This window comes from Terrapene carolina, unplaced genomic scaffold, assembly GCF_002925995.2.
Source record: "Terrapene carolina triunguis isolate 2854851 unplaced genomic scaffold, T_m_triunguis-2.0 Scaffold42, whole genome shotgun sequence".
Lineage (NCBI taxonomy): Eukaryota > Metazoa > Chordata > Testudines > Emydidae > Terrapene > Terrapene triunguis.
Window position 1 is genome coordinate 1,435,813 of NW_020664393.1, and position 20,040 is coordinate 1,455,852.

The 20,040-nt window shown below is 41.6% G+C and overlaps 1 protein-coding gene across 1 annotated transcript in view; it reads left to right on the top strand.

The window, feature by feature from the left end:
* The window catches only part of HS3ST5 (heparan sulfate-glucosamine 3-sulfotransferase 5), a 264,126-nt gene that overhangs the window by 115,990 nt on the left and 128,096 nt on the right, over positions 1-20,040 (top strand). Inside the window, exon 3 of the mRNA XM_026652839.2 lies at positions 2,665-2,866. The gene's annotated coding sequence lies outside the window, so the exon portion shown is untranslated. The remainder of the gene's footprint in view (positions 1-2,664; positions 2,867-20,040) is intronic.

Sequence of the window (20,040 nt, forward strand, 5' to 3'; positions counted from 1 at the left end):
CATTTCTGCACTGCTGCTGGCAGTGACCCTGCCTTCAGAGGTGGGATCCCGGCCAGCAGCTGGCACTCTCCGGCTGCCCAACTCTGTGAAATCTGGTCTCCCCTAAATAGCCAGATTTCATGGGGGAGATCAGATTTCATGGTCTGTGATGTGTTTTTCACGGCTGTGAATTTGCTAGGACCCTACATGTATGCTAGTTCAAATACTGTTTTGGGTCTGATCCTGTGCTCTTTACCTGTAGTCTGTGTATAACTATTGTTGAAGTCAATGTGAATCAGGCCCTTATTATTTCTGGGGTAATCTTCATTGGTCTGAGATGAATTTACCTCTTTTCTTCTAGCCCATTTCTAGATGTGAACATGTGTATTAACTTCCATTAGTGTTCAATAACAAGTTTTCACAAAAGCAATAAGTCTCCACAAAGCAATAAATGAAATGTTTATTCTGAAACATTTACAGTGTGGAAAAAACAGAGCTTTTGGGACATTAACAGTCTAATGCATGAGATTCAATTATTATATCCATATAATATATGGCCTTGTGTCCTTTTTCATTGATTTGCCTACATTTTTAAAATGCTCAATCTAAAACCATTTATCTGCTGAATTATTAATAAATAAATGTTTCTGATGAAAAAAGACATTCAATATTGTAAGCCATATATCAAATAAACAATAGCATAACAGCCAGAAATAAACTATTATAGATCCATGTGTAAGCGATTTATGTAGCGCAGATAAAAGGATTTTAATAAACATTTTTCATTGCAAATAAAAGATGGAGAATAGCTCACCGAGTAGTGTTCTGTTGTCCATTGCTTCATGAGTTCTAATCTGTATTTTTCCAGTATCAGATTCAGGGATGTCTGTGTTGTACCGAGGACAGTTTACATAAAATCGACTAGTCTACTATTTTATGTTTGTAGTGATAAAAGCCAATGGTATTTCTTGGGTGCTGTTAGGTTCCTCTGACCAGAAGGATGAAAGGAACTCTAGCAGACACACACTTCTTGATGTTGCTGAAGCAATGCCTTTCAATTTAACTTTCGTTCTGAACTCAGAACTTTTTCTTCCCTGACAAGTTTATTGTTTTGGCAGCTGACGTTGGCATTGATGGTTTTTGAGGGCTTTGCTGTATTCCAGAGCACATGGGGCTTGATTTGCTTTGAAAGAAAGTGGCTGTGTTCATGCCCAAAGCTAGGAATGGTAATATAGGGGTTGCAATTAGATGCCATATTCATATTCACATCTGTGTTACAGTTCTTGGATATGGATGCCTGGCTACATTTATAAATATGCATGATTTATTGAGGAGAGAACAGAAAAAGACAAGGATAGTCAAACAACCCCCTGTATGTTTTATCAGCCTTTACTCTAGATAAGCATCTGACATGGTAATCCCATTATAAATGCTGGGTTCTTTTCTGGGAGTTATAAAATGGCTAAAAAACACTCTTTCTGGCTAGTGTTCGATGCAGAAGGCAACACATGTAGGCATAGTCAGAAGGAGGTGCCTCCCTCCGCATTGGATTCAGAGTCAGGAGCCCTCTCCTGGAGCTGGGTGCCTAAGCCAAACAAACAAAAAAAAGTGGAACTTCCCTTCCTCCCCTACTGTACCCTATAGCCCAGTGGTTAGAACACTCAACCAGGATGTGTGAGACCTGGGTTTAGATCCCCGGCTCTGCCTGGTTTGGAGCAGGGACTTGTACACAAGCCTCCTGTATCCCAGGAGAGTGTTCTAGCTGCTGGGCTATGTGGTATTGGAGAGGGGAGGGGAGCTCTCTCAGTCTCTTCTGTTAGAGCTGTTCTACTTTGTGTAAAGTACTGAAATATTACATGGATCAGGGACTGGAACCAGTTCACCTCTTTCCTACGCCCGAGGTGAGTGCTCTAACCACTAGGAAGTAGAGTCATTCTCGCTCTCTCTGGCTCAGTCACTATTTCATACAAAGTGCAACAGCTCCGACAGCAGAGACTGAGAACAGCCTGTCCCCCGAATACCTTCTAGCCTAGTGGCTAGGGCGTGCCCCTGACATGGAGGAGACTTGGGTTCAAGTTCTATTTCCCCATTAGGCAGAGGAGGGATTTGAACCTGAGCCGCCTCACATCCCAGGCGAGTATTCTAAATAGTGGCCTATTGTGCAAAAGAGGGCGCTGCCATCTCAGTGCAGGGCCTGATCCAGTAGGCATGCTTTTAGGCGGCCTCCGAAAAGGCCTGCCAGACTGGGCTTCACAGGTGAGAATCTGAGGGAGCCTAGTTTGTGAAGGCTACCAGAGCTTAGGCATGAGTTAGGCACTAAGCAGCTTGACTTAATTGGCTTTGTGCTGCCCACGATTGGATTTTTAGGGCACTTTATTAGTTGGAAACTTAGGTGTCCAGGGAATGCAGGCACATACCAAGTTAGCTGGCAGCTGAGGGGTTTTTTGAGCAGCTAAAGTTTGGACTTAGGCACCTGAAGTGGTAGCTAGGTGCTTAAATTGCTTTTGTGGATATTAGCCTTCTGTGTTTCAGTAGAACATCTGAGATTTTTTAAAAGGGTGCATGAGGTTGCTCTAAGTAGTAACCCTGTGATGGAGTGGGCTCTGTTGTAAAGTATTTGTTCTCAGATTTGAACAGTAATCTTTCTTTTCAGAATTTTGCAAACGGCTTTTCTCTGTTTTCCAGAGTCAACAAGTTGCATACCATTGCAGCAGAGATGTCTGATTTTCCCATTTGCATATCTGGAATCTCTTTATCACTTCGTTAGTCTCATTAGTAAGCACTGAAGACTTCTGGGTATTGAAGACAGATGAATTAAATCCTCTTTGAATGTTCATGATCTAAGGTAGATGTATTGGATTCTCTGGATGTGCATAAGGACACGAAGGTTGGTGAACTCTCTAAAAGCCTGAAGTTTCCAAATTTAATGTAACCATTACTAATATAGAGTATATTAGTTATATGCAGTGGTAATTAATATTCAGCATGTAAATATTTGAGAATATTGAAAAATCTAGCCAGATTTATGTTGCCACAAAACACAGTGAACCAAATTTACCACTAGGTTAAGCAGGTACTCCTTCATTAGATTAAATGGGACTCCACATGCTCACCCAGCAATGAATTTGGTCCATCTAGATAATGTGAGATATCACACTTTAATGAAAAATTGGTCACATTTCTCCCAAATGGAAGTACGTTATCTGTACAATAAGCTAGCCAAAGTACAGAGAAAACCGTTAAATGTGGTAGAAGAACTGAATTCATTATGAATTGCATTTATTCATTTCTCCGGAAGCTCTTTGATGATAATCAGAATTTAATTAAATATTTGTACAATATATGAATTCTAGATGATCAACACCCAATTCAGGAAATCATACCTATTCTGGACAGCACTTTAACTCATGTTCAAATGCAATCCTGATTACAGATGGAATTAAGTACGTGTTTAAGTGCCTTTCTGAATAGGACCCTCAGTTGCTTAGAACAATTCAATTTAGCTTTTTTCCAACCCAGCTGCAGAGAATCATAGAAATAAAAAAGTCCTATTTGGTCAAGTATTCCATCTCCCTGCCTGTGCAGGACTGCTCCATACAAGTGCCTTGTCCAGTCCAGTTTTGGGTATTCCAAACGATGGAGCTTCCAGTTCTTCCCTTGGAGAACAATTGAGGTAGGTCAGGATGAAGGTGTATTGGCAGGGTTTGAGCAAACCATCACAGATACATTCCTACCTATTCAATGGTTCAGCTGCTATCTAATTTGTAAGTAACTGTCTGAAGTATATGTGCAAAAATCTACATTTATGAACACTAACCAGTTAGCTCTTCATGTGTGCATGAAAATGACTATTTGTGGGATCCTGCAGTAGCAATAGGTACATATGCATCCTTGCAGGGCCAAACAGTAATGAGCTATTTAAATCTTTCATGGTGCTCCCAGCACAAGTCACAATATCATAAATAAAGGACAATTAAATTCCACAGCAGTTTTCCACTGAATTGGAAACACTGCTGAATGTAACAGAGAGAAGGAGTAGATGATTCTGACCTTGACTGTGTCTGTGATTGCCATCATTTTTTCCCTTCTTTTGCCGAAAGTTCTGTAGGAATTTTCGGCAAAATTATTTTCTCCAACTTCAGATAAAAATACTCGATGGACCACAATCTATTTACCCTGGCTGTTTTCCTAAATAAATAATTTTGTGAATAATATCTGTTCTTCTTCTTCTCCATATGCTGTTACAATGGTTAGGGGGAGGCATATTGATTAATAAAGATACAGCTCAAACTTAGCATTGTGATGACATTGTAAACTATATGGATTGAGCTTTCCTTTCATTGCAGATGATATCACCAGGCTACCTCAACTGAATTACAGCCTTGTAATCAATCTCTCTGTCTGTTACTTTGTCTATGACTACTGCATGCATACTGCATATCCATGCTCTGTATATAAAGATGCACAGAAAATAGGAGACAGAAAACAAGCAATCCTTTGTCAAAAGAGAGTGCATCCCATTGGCACTAATTACCTATTCCAAATATAAAAATAAATGGAGAAATATAAAAATGCAACCAACTTCAAAGTATATTTCCAGTCCTGTTCTAATGAACTCAGAGTTTTTTATTGTGTTCAATGACAGCAGGATGAAGTATGTATATAAATATTAATATCAGTTTGGGGAAGAGAAGGGAGAGGATTGCAACATTTTGCAAAAGTCCTCCTCTTCCCTCCCTACCCGTTTTAATTAAGATTTTGTCAAATTTTTGAAATTTGATGTTGCCTAGTTCTATAACTGGTCATAAAAACAACCATTTAAAAATACTGTAGTTAAAATTTGGGGGGCGGGGGTGTTTGAAATTTAACATTCAGCAAGCTCTAACATAGAACTTTAAAGCTGATTATTTGATACAAATATTCATGATGACTATCATAGCTTGTTGACTGGCAGATTGTTTTGCAAAACAATGTGAATTCCTGTAAATGATTGTAGTCTGCCATGAGAATTCTCTCATGCTAAAGGGGACTAAAGATGAGGGAATCTGAGTTCCTTGTCATAGAGACTTGTCCCTAGTTGTCCCAAACTTTATATCAGGTTGTGAGGCCAGAATCTAAACTCTGGAGTCTGTTGTGGGTCCATTCTGGAGACAGAAGGACAGAGCAGCAGTCTGTTAAGCCTTAGATTTTTTTTCATAGAGTCTATCACACTCATGTGAATGTTTGCAGAAAACTAATAAAGGATTATGGAGAACATCCAAGTGAAATTGCAGTTTGTATTCAAACAAGAGGTTTGTGAATACTTTTTTGTGTAGTATTTGCCCAGCTCTATTCTGCAGTATGTGGTGCCCTGGCATTTCTAACCTCCAGTCTTTCATATCTCTCCAACTATTCATTTTTTTGCTTAATCCTGGTGTCCTCTCTCAGGCAAAAATCTCACTGAAGTGAATGGGAATCTTCCCTAAGTAAGGCATGGGTAAGGACTTTAAGATTTGACCCAATATCAGGAACCACCAAATTAATCTGATTAGATATTTGCATGGTGAAATGATCTCTCTTCGTTCAATACCTGCACAGAAGAGGAGAGGGAAAAAAGCCAAATGGCATTAGTCTGAGGCATTCTACAGTGTGCATGGTGCAAACACAGGCAAAATCCCTAGAGTGTTGGGGCCAGCATGATCCCCAGCACCCAACCACTACCTCTCCTGTGAAAAGGTGTAGTGCACAACCTTCTATGATGTCAGTGAACAGCAGGTTTGTGAGAGGTGCCACTCCAAGGCTGGAAACAGCTCTCTATTTTTTTTTTTTTTTTTTTTTTTTTAGGGATTCGAGCACTACTGTCCACATCAACTATCCCGTTTCCTATTCACCCTACAAAGCATTTGCCTTGGTCTGTACCCGCGTGAACAAAGGATGGGCAGGAAGATGATCTCTATGCTTGCCTCCCCTTCCCTTGCACACCAATGTGGGAAGCACTGCAGTTTGCCCCACCACACGTATTACTTGAAGAAAGTAACAGAAAACAATTGTTAGGCAATTTCAGTTCTCTCCAAAGCTTAGTAATCCTCAGGCTTTTTTACTTATACCCTCTCCCATTATTCTCTTAGCTAAAGGATTTGAATGGATAAAACTATTTCCCACTTTTTTGTTGGTGAAGATCATTTTCTTTCTGTTTGCCAGTTCATGGTCTTTTTCTTTATTTACATGATCTTTTCAATACACTATTGCCATATATATTTGGGTTTACTGATGTGTGCTGTATCATAACTGCTAACCACTTCAGGGTAGCTATTCAGATTACATTTTCCCTTTATACAGACTAAAACACTCTTGCAAACATTCAACTTATTTCAATGTCAAGGCAATAATTTAACAAGGAAGTTTATGATAAGCTTCACATGTACCACCTATTAAATAATGAAGACCATGGGGGGAATCCCAAACAAATTCTATGTAGTGTTGTTGTAGCTGTGTAGATCCCAGAATATTACAGAGGTAAGGTGGATGAGGTAATATCTTTTATTGGACCAAGTTCTGTTAGTGAGAGAGAGACAAGCTTTTGAGCTTACATAGAGCTCTTCTTCAGACAATAGTGTATTAAAAAGATCATATAAATAAAGAAAAAGACCATGAACTGGTGAACAGCAAGGTCTCTGAAAAAGACCCCTGTGTAAGCTCTAAAACTTGTCTCTCTCACCAACAGAAGTTGGTCCAATAAAAGATTTTTACTTCACCCACTTTGTGCCTCAAACAAATTCTAGTCATTTGTCCCTAACTGTCAATAAAATGTGGACATCAAACAGTTTTCACTTAAAAAGGGATGATAAGCAGCTTTCACTGTCTTAGTAATTTAACCATATATGATTTTAAAGTTCTTTGATTTAAAGAAATGTGGAAATTTTCACTTGGTTTAAAAAAAAAACACCAGCATTTTAAACAGCAGGACACAATTTCAGACTATTTGCTGTCAAGAGGTTACTGCTGAGCAAAATGCTCATTCAATTTAGGAATGCAGATTATAATAATTTTCCTATCTCCCTCACAGCAGGATTCCTGCCATCATTTTGCAGACTCATAAGTTGCAGCGCAATATAACTAGCTAACTTCACTTCCAGGTAACACACACTTCAAGCATATGCTCATTAGCTCAACTTAGTTATAATGCAAAGCTGCTTAGTTTCACCAAGTGAAATGGGATACACTTAAATTACCTCATCTAATGTAATACTCGTTTTCAATACATGCAAAGTGGTTTATTATGGCAAAGCTTGTAGAGCATGAAAATTGGTGGGAAGGGGGAAACTTGGTTTTCGGACAACCTCTCAAGAAGGAGTCATTTTATACCACTTCTATTTAAAGAAGCAGAACATAGAAAAAAGCAAAAAGAGAAATAATCTGTCTAGAAAAATGCAAATTTAATACATTAACCTTTCTAACACACCACAAGAAAAGTATTAAATAGAGAAGTTATACTCTGAATATTGTCCTTTCCATGTAAGTAAAATGAAAATGTTTAAAAATGTCAGTTAGCCAAAATTCACTGGAGAAAGAAACAATTTTTGTTTTTCTATTATCTGTACTGAGATGTGGGATTGTGGTAGCACTAAGACTGTTTTATTGTGCATTAATTTTCCACTTACTAGTACCATTAATTCAGGTTGTTCCTGGATATACTAGTTCACAAGGATTTTTTGTTCTTTCGGTCACTGAGGAGAATATTTTTTGTTTTTGTTTTTCTCCCAACACTGAATGCATCTGGCCTGGTCTTGCAGTCCTTCCACACGAAAACTGATTCCAAAAGAACCCAGAGAACAGTGGTGGGTAAATTGCTCCTCCTCCCCATTAGCTTCTACCTGCAGCATCCCACGGGTGATCTACCATTTCTCCCCCCCCCCCTCCATTTCTTTTTCAATCCTTAAAGGAGACTGCTTGAAGAGGTGGTGAATGCTTCTGTAGATTACTGTGTATGTAATTTTCCACAGATTAAATCAGAGCCTTCACAATATGTAGAGGAGAACAGCTCCTGGAAGAACCTCTAGCTCAAACTGATTCTGGGCAAGACCCTGATCATATTAGTTAGGGAAATGCTTGTTTCCTGATTCAGCAAGGCTTAGGTATGTGCCTAGCTTTAAGCACATATCCTCAATTAGACTATGTACATACATAAAATTGGGTACATGCTTAAGAACCTTGCTGAATTGTGGCCTCAGAATGAGCACTAGAACTCTTCTCCCCAGGGCTTAAATTCTCATAGATTATATCCCGGAGTCCCCCTTTCCCCCAAATACACACATAACAATTCAAGGCTTCAGCTGGGGTGGGGGTGTCTCAGGCCTTTCACCCCAAGAGGAAGGGTGTGATGGGGCTTGGAGTTTCAGCCCCGTGGGACCCTGCAGATCCCCTGAAACCAGCTCGTGGTCCCCGCTAGGGGGTTAAAATATTTACCAGAGCTCCGCTGCAGACAGCTATGGCTGAATCCCCTTCCACTAAAGGCATCTGAGCCTTGTTCAGCAAAGTAATGTGAAGCCTTGCAGTCTTTTCAGCTTTTTGTTAAGCCTAGATAATGAGGCAGCAACACTGGTGAATAAAGCCTTCTTCCATTATAGCTCACTAGGCAGTATCATCATTTTCTCCCAGAGGAGGATCTAGCCTCAGTGAACTATGCATTCTCCACACAGGATCGTTGCAATTCACTATAACTAGAGCTGAAGGTGGATGGAAGGTAGAGACTCCAGCTTTTACACATCACACCCCACCCCCTCCATAAAACAGGATATTGTCGATTAGTTCCTGATCATTGGCTTTGGAGAACCGGACCAATGTCCAGTTGCCATTTATTCACTGAGCCTGAATGGATCTCAACCTATCTATATCCTTATTTGTCACATGCATAGGCAGCTGCGCTCCTGAGACAACATATCTTACAAAGCCAGGATGAAGTATGTGACAACTAGAGATGTAAGAACATTCTCTGTGGGGGGTTGGTTATAAAAGAAGCTTCCAGGGGAAATCAGACTAATGCAGAGTCTGATCACCTTCTGAGTACAGTACCAGAGCCTCCTTTCATAAGGTATTTTGACATAACTGGCATGATGTTAATTTGTACCTATATTGATATGTATGTACCCCGAGTAGAGCCTTCTTTACCTGGGAGGAGAAGAGCAGGTGACTCAATGAAGTCATTTAGAGACCTCACCATACAGATGTAATTTATCCGGGAAGTCTTAGCTGTAGTGACGAATGCTGTAGAAAACTGATGCATGGTTAGGAAAGTTGGAATTGAGTATGCATAAGGACTTAGATCTTATAATAATATATGGAGATATACCTATCTCATAGAACTGGAAGGGACCCTGAAAGGTCATTGAGTCCAGCCCCCTGCCTTCACTAGCAGGACCAAGTACTGATTTTGCCCAGATCCTTAAGTGGCCCCCTCAAGAATTGAACTCACAATCCTGGGTTTAGCAGGCCAATGCTCAAACTACTGCCATATCATACTTTTGGGGGAGCCAGGGTTTGCCCCTTTTTGAGGACCAGCCTGTATATCCTGCCTCCAAACTCTAATAAGAAACCATCTTCATGGAGGACCAGTGTCTACACAGCTGTTCTGGCTCTCATCCTGTGCAAAGTCCCTTGCAGAGTGGCTCCACTGAACACAAGAATACCTCCAGACCCCTTGGAGTGAATGAGTGAAGGACATTTTGAAGACACAGCTATCTCTCTGATAGTGTCCAAGAGGCCTGTGCGGAATAAGGCCATGTCTACTCTGCAAGTTTCAGTTGATGCAGATTATGTCAGCAGAAAGCTGCTGTAGTTAGTATATCATTTGTGCACATGCATACTTGGCTACTTGCATTGGTGCTGCATGTATTCACCAGAAGATGCACAGTACAGTGCTCCATGGATTGGTATCCCAGTATGCAAACTGTCACTGTCCAGCGCACTGTCTTTTGGGAAGTTTTGGTAATGCAGGGTGGGCAGAAATGAGTCCTGCAGGGGTGACTGGGAGCAAGGTGTCAATTTCCCAGCATTCAACTGTCTTAAACCCATAATATCATTTATATCCATAATTTTTGCATGTTTTTAAAATATCCCATGAATCCATGTGGCCCTCCTCACTGTCTGCCACCTCTGATGGAAGCATGGAGCCTGCACAGCTCTGTACTATTGTCAGAAGCATTGCAAACACAGGATGCATGATCCTCTGGTATTTGCAGAGCCATAAGAAGAACCAAATTAGTGCAGAACATGATGATTTCTTGGTGGATGGATTGCTGTGGGACATAGCGAGAACAAATGCAAGATTGTTGCTGATGCTCGCGGAGCAGCTGCAGATGGTGGAGCACTAATTCTGGCCCAGCAAACAAGCACTGACTTGTAGGATTGCATCATAGTGCAAGCTTGGAATGACTAGCAGTGGCTGCAGAACTTCTGGATGTACAGGCATGAGGCTGGATCTGTGTGCTGCACTCACCCAGGCCCTCGCACTCAGGGACACCAAAATGAAAGCTGCACTGACAGTGGAGAAGCAAGTGGTGATTGCACTGTGGAAACTTGCAATTCTGGATTGCTACTGGTCAGTGGGAAAAGCTTTTGGAATAAGAAAAGCCACTGTGTGGCCATTGTTATGCAAGTGTGCAGGGCCATCAGTAGTCTTCTGCTACACAGGACTGTGACTCTCAGCAACATGCAGGATGTAGTGGATAGATTTGCATAAAAGGGGTTCCTGAACTGTGGTGGAGCGATGGATGGCCTTCTTTTGGCACCAGACCACCTTGCTACACAGTACATCCACAGAGAGGGTTACTATTCTGTGGTTATGCACGTGATGGTGGATCACTAGGGATACTTCACCAAGATCCATGTTGTCTGGTCAGGAAAGGAACATGAGGCTTGGATCTTTAATAACACAGGGCTATTCAGAAAGCTACAAGCAGGGACTTCCTTTCCCAACTATGGATTACCATTGGCAATGTTGAAATGCCAATAAGTGATTGTGGGAGATCCCACATACCCCTTGCTCCACTGGCTCATGAAGCTATACACCAGCCACCTCGACAGCACCAAGGAAAGATTCGATTTCAGCAGGTGTAGAATGACAGTTGAATGCCCTTTTGTCAGACTGAAGGGATGCTGGTGGTGTTTACTCACAAGATTAGCAGGTTAGTAGCAATTGGACATCTAACATAGTGAATGCCAGTGAAAATGAGGCAGGATCTGGGGCTAAAATAGGGAAGGAACACATTGAAAAATATCTAGAAAAGTTAGATATCTTCAAGTCACCAGGGCCTGATGAAATACATTCTAGAACACTCAAGGAACTGACTCAGGAGATATCTGAGCCATTAGCGATTATCTTTGAAAAGTCATGGAAGATGGGAGAGATTCCAGAAGACTGAAAAAGGGCAAAAACAGTGCCAATCTATAAAAAAGGAAATAAGGACACCCCTGGAATTACAGACTGGTCAGCTTAACTTCAGTACCCAGAAAGATAATGGAGCAAATAATTAAGCAATCAATTTGCAAACACGTAGAAGATAATGTCACAAGTAACAGTCAGCATGGATTTGTCAACCTAGTAGCTTTCTTTGACAGGGTAAAAAGCCTTGTGGATGGGGGGAAGTGGTAGATATGGTATAACTTGACTTTAGTAAGGCTTTTGATACTGTCTTGCGTGACCTCATAAACAAACTAGGGAAATACAACCGAGATGGAGCTATTATAAGGTGGATGCATAACTGGTTGGAAACCCGTTCCCAGAGAGTAGTTATCAGTGGTTCACAGTCAAGCTGGAAGAGCATATCAAATGGGGTCCCGCAAGGATCAGTTCTGGGTCTGGTTCTGTTCAATATCTTCATCAATGATTTAGATAATGGCATAGAGAGTACACTTATAAAGTTTGTAGATGATACCAAGCTGGGAGGGGTTGCAAGTGCTTTGGAGGATTAAAATTCAAGATTATCTGGAGAAATGGTCTGAAGTAAATAGGATTAAATTCAATAAGGATAAATGCAAAGTACTCCTCTTAGTAAGGAACAATCAGTTGCTCATCTACAAAATGGGAAATGACTGCCTAGAAAGGAGTTCTGCAGAAAGGGATCTGGGAGTCATAGTGGATCACAGGCTAAATATGAGTGAACAGTGTAACACTGTTGCAAAAAAAAGCATTCTGGGAGGTATTAGCAGAAGTGTTGTAAGCAAGACATGAGAAGCAATTCTTCCACTGTACTCCATGCTGACACGGCCTCAACTGGAGTATTGTGTCCTGTTGTGGGCATCACATTTCAGGAAAGATGTGAACAAATTGGAGAATGTCCAGAGAAGTGCAACAAAAATGATGGAAGGTCTAGAAAACATGACCTATAAGGGAAGATTGAAAAAACTGGGTTTGTTTAGTCTGGATAAGAGGGGACATGATAACAGTTTTCAAATGCATAAAATGTTGTTACAAGGAAAAGGGAGAAAAATTATTCTCATTAACCTCTGAAGATAGGACAAGAAACAATGACCTTAAATTTCCAGCAAGGGTGGTTTAGGTTGGACATTAGGAAAAATTTCCTTAATGTCAGGGTGGTTAAGCACTGAAATATATTGCCTAGGGAGACTGTGGCATCATTGGAGATCTTTAAGAGCAGGTTAGACAAATATCTGTCAGGAATGATCTAGATGATACTTAGTCCTGCCTTGAGTGCAGGGGACTGGACTAGATGGCCTCTCGAGATCCGTTCCAGTCCTATGAGTCTATGATTTTAAGATTGGATCTCAGTGAAAAAAACATCCTAATGCTCATAGCTGCCTGCTGCATCCTGCATAATATCTCTGAAGCAAAGGGGGAAAAGATGCCACCAGGGTAGAGGGCAAGAAGCTGTCTGTTGAGTTTGAACAGCCAGACACAGGGGCTATTAGAAGAGCTCAACACGGAGCTATATGACTTAGGGACTCTTTGAAAGAGCACTTTAACAGTGAGCCACAGTAGTGCATTGTGGTGTACTGTGCTGTACCTGACCTTATGGTTTCGAGGCTGTTAGGAATTGCGTGGCGCTTGGTGTATGTCTATGAATATTACACTGCCAATGCACATATTAATTTTGTGGTGCTTGCTCTACTTTTATGATTATTACAGTGTGTTTGTCACTGGTCCTATGAGTTGCCACACTGTATAGTAACAAGTGGGTGCTTTCTAAATGCTAGGCACTTTGCAGCATATGTTGTGAACTAATAAAGAAGAATTGTTTTCCAGATAAAATAATTTTATTCAGTAACAAAACCAGTGAGGGGAAATCACCTGTGCAATTTAAAAGCAACTACATTAAACACTAACATATATTTATGGAACAGAACTTAACAAGGGGAAAGAACATTCATGTCCATTTACCTACACATACAGCAACCATGGCTCTCACAAATCAGTGTATGTGAAGCTATGGTTGTCCTTAATGTTCTGTAGGGTGGAGCGGTAGACGTAGGGATGCCAGCCCCTGTTGCCATGTGGTATGTTGAGGTGGGGTGTAGGAAGGTACTATAATGGAGTTCTTCATGGACTGCAAATGGAGGCAAGCCTGTGATTATTGAATCTGTAGGTCCACAAGAGTTTGCAGCATCTGTTTTTGCTGCTGGAGAAGCCTCATTCGAGAGTGAGATGCACCCAGGATACTTTTCCTACTGGGACTCCTGGGCCTTTCTCCTCTCTGCTCTTTCCTTCTCCAGGTAGTCTGTAATATTCACTGCAGCATCTGCAGCACTGGCTTGCAGATTTCATTGAGCATGTCATCCCGAGTCAGTGGTGCCAGAACAATTTGTATAATGGGGGTGCTGAGAGCTATTGAACCAAACTGTAAATCCTGTATATGATGGAAACCATTTCAAGCCAGGGGGTGTGGTAGCACCCCTGCACCCATAGTTCCAGCACCTATGTCCCGAGTCCTTTTATTTCTCCTCCTTATCCGGCTCAGACATTCCACAGGTGTGGAGAGGGAACTCCTCAAGGCTGCAGTGGCACCAGCTGCCAATAAAACACAGAGATACCACTGTTGGTATATTCACAATGGAAAGCAGAACTTAAGATTCAGAACTTCCTTCCCTTGCTCCCTTAAAGTTTTAATTAAGACATGCTTATTGCCATTTCTGCTTGGGAGTGCTTGTGCACAGCACCAGACATAGTGAATATTGCCCACCTGGGGTGAGGGAAATGAGGGAATTGCTCAGTTGCATGAAACTATGGATGTAGGGCAATGGCACTGGATACTGGCACTGGTTTCCACAGGATATCTCACTCCTGAGGGTAGCAAAGGCAGAGAAAGCACAGCTGCTGCTGGCATCCCAAAGCCACCAGGCCCATATGCCAGTAGGCTGTGTACTTCAATGATGCCTGCCGAAGTTATCGCCAACTGACATGGGAAAGCGTCCTACCATGGAGGAAGAAATAGGAATGGCAGACGTAGAAACCTTCAGTAGAGGATTGCAAAGGACCTCCATGGAAGTTTCATCGAGATCGTTCAGGAGAATTCAAGGGACAGCCCTATGTACATAAAAAAACTGCTCCACATGGCCCCACCTGCCTAACTCTACAGGGGAATGAAAAGCAGATAATACTAATCTCCTTGATGTACCTTTACCTCTTCTAGTACAAATAAACTAATGAAAAGCTAATAACTGTGTCCTATTTGGGGTACCATCATTATAATGGTAAATACAATTACACACTTACCCAAGGTTCCTTCCTCTCTGTTGGGCTCACCCAGTCTTGACTGTCTGGACTGTGATGGAGTCTCAGATTGGTCCTGGCTCACGGCATAGCTGGACCCCCCTTCCTGCCACATGTCTCCCATCCTCCTCCCATTCATCTTCACTGTTCACACCCTGTGGCTCAGGCTACTCAGAGATATACACGGTGGTGGGGGGGGGTCTCCACCAAGTATAGTGTGCAGCTCATTGTAAAAGCAGCAGGTCTGTGGCTTGGCACTGGATTGACTGTTGGCCTCCTGGCATTCTAGTATGCCTGACATGGTTCTTTCATTTTCATGCAGCACTGCTGCTAGTCTCTTTCATAATCCCTCTTCTGCCTTCCCCGATGCAATCTGCATTTCTATGGCTGGTCGGTAGCTGTGCTTGCACAGCCTCTTCTCTCCACAGGCTCAGGGAGATCCAATATCTCTGGTCTGTTCCAAGCTGGAGCATGCCTGGAGCCTGTAGGCAGCATGGTCAGCTGGGCACTTGTGCATAATAATGGAGATCTGTTAGATGTGCTCACCAAGATGGACAATCAGGAAAAGGCATTTCAGAAATTCTTGGGGCTTTAACGGGGTGGGGGCCTTCAGGTCTCTGTGACCCCTGGACAATGCAGTTCACAACTGTGACCAGAATGGTCAGTGTCAAGCATTGTGGGACAGCTATTGGAGGACTATTAGGGTCAACATAAGTAATGCAGTGTCTACACTTGCGCTGTGTCGACCTCAGTATATTTACCGTGGCTCAATGCCACTCAGAGAAGTGGTGCTACTGCATCGCTGTAACAGGGTCCTTACATTGGTGGAAGACCGATTTAAGGGTAGACACATGCACAGCTAGGTTGATGCAAGGTGGCTTACATTGACCTAACTTTGTAGTATAGACCAGGCCTAGAATTAAATGATCTTCTGAATGGACTCTCCATATAGAGCAGATACACAATCCCTTGGAGCACTTCTAGATGGTTCCGCAGACCAGAATGTGAACTCAGTAGGACATCTACATTTCAGTGTCTGTACTATCTGCCATTTACATTTTAAGAATGTTTCAGCAAAAATTTGAATATCTATCATTACCTGGCCTGCTTGGCTTACAAATGATTGAATACTGTAGATTTTGGTATTTATTAGGAAACCTTCTGTCCCAAACCTAGGTATTTTCAGGATGATGTAGAGGTATTGCATTTATTTTACCATGTGCAGCTCATTCACCTTAATTGGAGCCACACATCTACCAGTTTATCTTCTATTCCTGTTCCATCCTAACTTCTCTGCATCTTCTCACATACTGTTCATAGCAGCATCTCACCCTTTTATGAAAGGTTTTAAAAAAAACTACTTCCATTAAAAGCAGGGCCTAGTTCTGAACAGCATCAGTTTGTGAGGTGGAGTTAGGAAGATGTAGCTATTGGGAGGAATGGTTTGGGTCTTGTTAGAAACTGTTTTAAACAGTTGGTATGTGTGCTGTGGTAATATTGTTGTTGGAGTCAGGAATAAAACATTTGCTTTCCCAGTCTGCATGTCTATTCCTAGGATGCGCATTTAAGGGAGAAAGTTTTCCTGAAGAGGGCTTGTTATGTAATGCATGAAAACAATATAAATTTTCACAATTTTACCTTTTGTACTTAAATCCTATCCTAATCCCTATACATAGCTTGTAGCTGAAGGGCACTGTCACCATGTACAAGGACTTCAGTGTTTTGAGTATTTCTCCCCACCTCACCTCCATGGGATGGAATTGCTTGCTAATCCACGTAGTTCTGTATCTGCTTGCCTCAGCCTTGATTGTCTCTAGTCCCAGAGCGCTTCTGCATGAGGCCACAAGGAGTCCAAAGCAGAGCATAGTTCCATGAAACGAGGGGGCAGTGAACATCATAGAATGTTGGCTCCCCAATCTGTAGTGCAGCCAGTCATTCCATTGCTGTCAGAGCTCTGCAGGGGTTGGAACCTGAGCATCCACCCCTACACTTTTTGGTTGGTTTACTTGGCAATAGCATGCTTTGGTTTGCTGGAAAGTTGTAGAAGCCATTCTCTACTCTGGGATGATTCTTAACTCTTGGACATGGTTCTAAAATGATGGGGGGGGGTTGTTTTTGTTTTTATGTTTTAAATCTAAATCTGCCTCCTTCCCAGAGATGAAGTTACAAATTTAGACCATCTCAGCTGCCATATTTAAAAAGCATTTTGGGACACCGAATGCTCAGTGTGCTCCCCCCAGGTTCTAATGTGGGAGTGGCATTTTCCCTAATTGACTGATATCAGTCAGCCAGGAAAACTAATGTTTAAATGGGCCAGCAGCTTGATAAAGTAATCTCTAACTCTTATAACTATTATACAGTACTTCCAACACAAATGTTTACACTTCAGATGTTGCAAAATTATACCCCACTATTTCTTAAAGCCATTTAATTGCAAATATCTCTTAAATTAGTAATTACAGAGAAAAATTAAAATAGCACTTTTTGCTTACCGTTTTTGATTGATTGTAGTAGTTCAAGTTAATATTCTGTGTCACATCTCATTTTGTGATTTTTTTTTCTCCCTCCCTCCCCCCAGGTGACTATACATGGAACTGAGGAAACAATACCTTTTTCATACAATTATTTCAACTGTAAAAGGAATTACTGTATGCAGCGCCATCATATTGTGATATGCGCTTATTACTATTATAACATCCATTACAGCCTATTGAAAAGGTATCTGATCTGGCCTCACCTGAAATAAGGATTATTATGAACAGCTTATGGTTTGAGAAGTTGAATTCTCTTCCTTTTAGCAGTCTCTAGACTTCTGCTTCTAACATTATGTAAATAAACACAGTGCAAAGAAATCTGATAGCAACTCATGTGATATCCAATATCGTATAATATAGTTTTCACGGCAAGTGTCTATACCATGAAAACAGTGCCCTTGGGATCCATGTCTATTGCAAGTTATGAAGACTGCATTTATATATTTTAAGATATAGGCTACTAGAAGAATTTCTGCATATATGTTTGCATGGTCAACACTAGATCTGATTTTCAGCTTCCCAATTAAGTCTGTTGGAGTTATGGGTGTGCAGCACCTCTGAAAATAATTCCTGATGAACTTTTAAACTATAGTGAGAAGTGATACTGCATTATATGCATTTCTATATAATTATTTGTAGACACACACGTATATGAACATACATTCACCACATACGTGGATGTGATAACTATAAATAAATTGAAGAGCTATGTGATAGATAAATGTAGCATGCTCCTTTTGATTATTTCACTTGTCCTCTGTTCACTAATTCATCTCCCCAGGTGCTTATTCTAACATTACAATTCCCTGAAAAGGTTCAACCAGCTGCCATTCCAAAAAAAAAAAAAATTCTGTGGGAAAATTCTTCAGAAGATTTTTTACATCAAAATCATCCACGTGGGCAGGATTCACCATTTAGTTTGTCTCGTAGCCTAAAAATGTCATGAATTCTAAGTCTGTTATCTTGCAGGCCAGCAGCGCTAGAAGTGGGAAGTTTATGTGAACAGAAAAGAACAACTCTCACCTACCCAATTGTATTTTCCCAAGATATCTGAGTCTATAAGGCATATGAAAGATGTTTCAGGTCAGTTTTAGAATATTTTATGCCTTCAGCCAAGCCCTTTATATTTGGACTCATGTTAAGTAAGGGACCTGACATTACATGCAGAGGGCTTTGAAAAATAGTCTCATTAACTTTTTATAAACTCAAAAACATTGTGGAATTGTTTTTCTGTAGTATGTGTGGCATTGAATCAGGGCGTACAGCAGAGCCAGTTTCCAGGCAACCTAGCAAGTGCAGCTAGCCGCTAGTGGGCTGCCTGACTGGCTACACTGCCTGATTGGTTGGAGGAGCTGATCTGCTAACTCTTCCCACCAAAGCCTAGCAGCACTTTGGGGGTCTGCTCAAAGCATTTGCCTATAGCTGTGATAGCTCCTGTGGCTTCTTGTTCTAGCCTGTTGGAGGAGGGATAGCTCAGTGGCTTGCTTGCTAAACCCAGGGTTATGAGTTCAATCCTTGAGGGGGCCACTTAGGGGTCTGGGGCAAAATCAGTATTTGGTCCTGCTAGTGAAGGCAGGAGGGCTGGAGTTGATGACCTTTTAGAGTCCCTTCCAGTTCTATGAGATAGGTATATCTCCATATATTAGCCCTGCTCCTACCTCTGACCCATGGTTTCTGACTCTGGCTCTGGCCTCTGTCTCTAACAATGGGCTCCTATTCCTGGCTGCCTGAAGCCTGCTCTAACTTCTAGCACAACTGCCGACATCCTGGTCTCTTACAGCGTTACTCAGGGATGGCAAAGCCGTGAACTAACAAAAAGGATTGTGGCCATAACCAGAAACTGCAAGTGGTTTCTCAGGGTATGTCTACACCCAGCCGCTAGTTCGGCGGCTGGGAATCGAAGTTCTGGGTTCGACTTATCGCGTCTTGTCTGGACGCGATAAGTCAAACCAGGAAGTGATCGCCGTCGACTGCGGTACTCCAGCTAGACGAGAGGAGTACCGCGATGTCGACGGGGGAACCGCGGCGTCGACGGGGGAGCCTGCCTGCTGCGTGTGGACCGAGGTAAGTTCGAACTAAGGTACTTCGAACTTCAGCTACGTTATTCACGTAGCTGAAGTTGCGTACCTTAGTTCGAATTGGGGGGTAAGTGTAGACCAAGCCTCAGTCCTGGATATAGATTGGTTTTAGCATGTTATTTGTAGAGTTAAAGATCAAGGCTCTTTCCATTTGGTCTAGAATATTAATATAACTCAAACATAAACCAAGAATAGAAGCAGGAATTTTTCCACCATGAAAAACTGCCCTTCTGCCAAATCTTGTAGGCCCAATTTGAATAATACAGAGAACAATATAATATAGGGCATTTGGACCCTGGAAGAGCTGGAGGACAGGACAGCACAATGTGACTTCCCAAGGTCTATTATACTTTTGATGAAATCCTGGCCCTACTGGAGTCCATGAGATTTTTGCCATTGACTTCAGTGGAGCCAAAATTTCACCCTAAGCCTTGGTTCAGAACTAAATTTCATGGCAGGATTTTTAATGTTTGAAAATAAGGACATATGGAAATACCATGACAGTCATAACTGCAACAGTTCAAATGTGTCCACTGTAACATGTATCAGGCTTGCAGCTTTGCCGTAAGAACGGAATGATGCATTACTCAGTGAGTACAGGAGAGGTCTTTTTCTTTGAAACTTCAGTGGATGCTCTTTCAGCAAAGATTAACAATATTGTATACATAGCTCTTTGTCAGTGTCACAAAGGCTTGTTTACAAACACTTCAGGCTCACACCATGCAAATAAAAATTGACAGGCAAC